This window comes from Nannobrachium achirus (genome assembly GCF_963921795.1).
Source record: "Nannobrachium achirus genome assembly, chromosome: 14".
Classification (NCBI taxonomy): Eukaryota; Metazoa; Chordata; class Actinopteri; order Myctophiformes; family Myctophidae; genus Nannobrachium; species Nannobrachium achirus.
In genome coordinates, this window is record NC_137821.1 from 10,186,266 (window position 1) to 10,190,725 (window position 4,460).

Below are 4,460 nucleotides of genomic sequence, written 5' to 3' on the forward strand. Positions count from 1 at the left end.
TTTTTTTATAAGACTTGACTTACAGAGGTAGAGTGGGACAGCAATGACGAGGAGAGCTAGAACAGCACAAAGCAATCCAACACCGACTCCAACATGCCTGTACCGTCTTATGTCTGTAGCAGGACACACACACACACACACACACGCGCGCGCACGCACGCACGCACGCACGCACGCACGCACGCACGCACGCACGCACGCACGCACGCACGCACGCACGCACACACACACACACACACACACACACACACACACACACACACACACACACACACACACAGTGAGAAAAGGAGTAGAAATCTCTGTACTTCTTGTTTATATATAAAAAAAATAATAATAATTCCAATTATCTTTTGTTTAAGTAACATCTCTTACCGGACTGCAGTTTCCTCTGTAGATCTCTCTCCTGAAAGTAACTGGCGTTAACGTGGTCATTCATTACATCATCATTGTTTTGGAGCTCAAAATGGTCATAACGTCCATCAGCCATTTCTATGATTTCTATTCTTCTTGCAGCGGGTTGATACGGTCCAGCAGCTGTTCATAAAACACACTGAACCAAAGAGAAGGATGGTCTTTCTTTTATCCATGTGTCTCTCTTCCTCTTTTATTTTGATTTGTTCCGCCCTCACATTTCATCACATTACAGTACTGTGTTGCAACAAACATGAATAGCAAGAAATGTGAGTATCTTTTTTGTGAAATGATGACACAGCAGAGAGTGACAGCAGTGGTGTAGTGGCCGGTGTCCAGAGATGTATGTACTGTAGGCTACACTGGCGTGAAAAGTACTATATTCTTCTACTCAAGTATCAATACTGCAATGGAGTCCGGAATTCAAAGAATTGGCATCAAAATGTACTTTAGTACCAAAAGTAGGAAGTACTCATGTCCCATTTCACAAGTTTTCAGATGTAGCCTATAGACGGGTTTCTGGTCCACGTTACACTGATAAGAACTAGATGCGTGCGCAGGGTCGGTACCAAAATTAGCCAATGAAACCAGCGCTCCCCAAAACAACAGATTTGGGGATTGGACGGAATTGATTACATGATACAGTCAGCTGTGCATTTAGTCTCAATGTTTGTAAACAAGAAACCCGTCTATACAAACCTTTTGAAAACAGCAGTTCTACAAGCTAACAATGTGTCGCATGTGATCGTTTATTTTCAAAGTAACAAAGTAAAAGTTAGTAACAAAGTAACTATTGTAATTAAAGCTTTCGAATAATCATAGCAGAGTAAAAGTATAATTATTTACCTCTGAGATGTTGTGGAGTAGAAGTAAAAGTACTGAAAAGTGGAAATATTCCAGTAAAGTAAAACAAAATAGTAAATGAAATAAGTTACTTTACACCCCTATACTCAGATTTTCAGGTGGCCCATGTGGTAAAGGAACAGCACCCTATGTACCAAAACATATCATATACAAATGATATGCACTGCAGGGGGCATGCATTCCCAACTTTCATTGTTCCCAACTAGACAGGTGTCCCCATCTACTTTATTTAAACATGGAGCTATGGAGAAGCTTATATAAGGGGAAAACAGAACTTGTGCTGTTTTGTAGCCTTACTGGACAAAAGTCAAGTCTTGACTTGACATAAAATAAATTGCAGAGTGGAAATCTTTTATAATTTGTTTGTGGGATGGAGAATATTGTCTTCAACAGCTGCACAGTGATAACCGAAACCTTAGTTAGCAACATTACAGACTGTTTTTCACAAAGCCGGTTGGTAAAGTTTAGGGCGTCCACTTCAGCCTCCTATTGTGTGTGCCACGATGAGCGGAATCTGTCAAAAGATTATCTCTTGGGCAACAATTTACTGGAATGGTGATTGTTGAAGAATAAAGGAAATCGGAAAGACACTTTCTGACGAACCACAAATCATTTAACAAGACTTTTCCATGGAAAACTGAACTGAGAAAAATAAAAAAGAAACTGAAACTTAGTAAACGACATGGAACTGGATCAATATGTGTCATCAGCATTTTTAGAAGCTCAACACCTTGTATCTTGCATTTATTATTCTGTATTTTTATTTTTAATAATAAAAACATTATTATTCTATATAAGTCTTTAAGAATACATAATTTCATGGTGATGGTAGATAGAGCTCGTCAGCCTTGGAAAAAGTAGATATTTTGCTGAAAAGGTCATCCGATCCACCCTTGACCTATACATGAGTTCATGAACTTTCTCAGCTTTGGACCCGAAAGCAAAACCTGATGCAATGACACACAATATGACACAGAGATGGACAGACAGCTTGCTCAAGTACCGTATATCCCATAGCTCTGGTCCAGAACATTAGCGAGTTCTCTTCTGCTTTGCCAGACACAGTGATTTTCCAATAAACAGATAATCTCACCAAGGACTATTCTCAGTGGTGGGAAATGTCTCAGGATCCACATTTTTGGTGCAGAAAGTAAAATATGTCCGCCAGAGTGTGCACTTTACAGATCTGGTCAATGGTATTTTATATTGTTCAGTAGAGGGCCCTATATTAATTGTACATGTTCTTTCACGGATATTGTTATGATCATCAGACTCAGAGCAATAATTCTCCAGACTCCCCACCCATATTATGCATCAGTCAGTTTGCATAATCAACTCAGCTCACGACTAAAGGTCAACCAAGTGCTCTACATGGTCAGATTAAAAACAAGCATACAGAAAAGATGAAGACAGATTAAATGGAAAAAACAAAGAACACAAAAAAGTAAAAAATAAAAATAAAATAAAAAAGGGGAAAAAAAGTAAAATTTAAGGACAGTATTACAAAATTAAACCAAAAAGTAAGGTTTTACGAGCAGACAGAGTTAAAGGGAGAATAAAATCCAGGGAGAGTAAATTTGTTTTAAGTGAAGATTTGAAGACCGCTAAGGAGCGAGCAGACCTAATATGTAGGGGGAAACTGTTCCAAAGGCTGGGGCCGGCCACTGCAAAGACTCGTCACCTCTGGACTTGTAACTAGTTTGGGGCACAATCAGGAGCAGCTGGTCAGCTGACTTCAGGGCCCTGGCAGGGGTTTATGACTCTATAAGATCAGATAGATACTAGTGGGCCAGCCCATGTTGGGGCTGGCCCAACATGGGCAATTCTAAATTGGACAGGGAGCCAGTGGAGAGAGGCGAGGACCGGGGCGGGGTTGTATGATCGTGCTTCCTCTTGTCAGTAAGGAGGCGAGTGGCAGCGGTCTGTATGATCTGCAGACGTCCAAGGGCCGACTGGTCGATACCTACATATACAGTGATTTACAATAATTGAGCCTTGAGGAGATAAAGGCATGGATTACCCTCTCTAGGTCAGGTGGGGAGAGAGACTCCCCCATCATGTCTCACTCACACTGAGGGGACTGTGTTGTCTGTTTTTAACTGACCAACCAAGCAGAGTTAAACCACCGTTCAAATAATCTATCCAAAAAAACTAAGAGAGACCAAATGGGTTCACAGATTGCTTTGCTTGGCAAAACAGTTGCTGTTCTGTTCTCATGAACAGTTCCCTGTTCATGGCAAGTCCCTGTTCATAACAAGGAACTGAAATCTCTACCACATCTATTTATGTACGGTACATTAAACCGGATGAAGTGCTGTCTTCAGCACTTTTTTCAGAATGTGTCTTGCCTTTATTATTCATATTAAATTACTGACTTTCTCCTATGTTACCTTTTGTATTATTATGAAGTAATTTATTTACTTATCTTATGTTTGCACCATTCTAAATATCAGTCTAAGCGGTGGTGGTTTTCTTTTCACTGTCTGGTGATGGAGATCTCAGCAATGGACCTGACATGCATTGTAATTGGTGAGTTCTTTTTCCATGTACACCAAATTGCATTGCCAAAAATAGCAGATCTACAAGCTCACAACGTGTACATATCATGACACGTTGTGTGCTTGTAGATCAGCTATTTTTGGTGAATATTCCCCCCAGAATAAACATCAGGTATAAAATGATTTTCAATCAGTCCTAATGGAAAGGGATCTTATCTTAGGTTGTGCTGCTGACATGCTGTATCTCAGGGGGAAAGATAATATGACATAAATTTAAGGTTCTATAACACCTGAGGCCCATATCTAATGTCTTATAAAACTTTTTTTCTGAAAAGCCTTTGTATCTATAATGTCCCCAATCTCAAAAATATTCGTGCTAGGGAGGGACCCCCCAGAAATAAAGACTGGAGTAAAAAATAAAATTTGATAAAAAAAGAAGATCTACAAGCTCATACTGCAGCATGAAGAGACCTACTTGTATATATCTGCTATTTTTGATAGCCAAAGTAGGCTACACAACAATGGTTAAGTGTTTGCATTCAGCGCAACTGGCATAATAAGGATTGTGCATACAATGTTGGCACTTAATTAACACATATACTCATGCTGTTTTGTGGCCCTTCTGGACAAGAATCAAGTCTAATCGTTGACTGAACTTGACATAAAATGTCCTTGCAGAGTGGA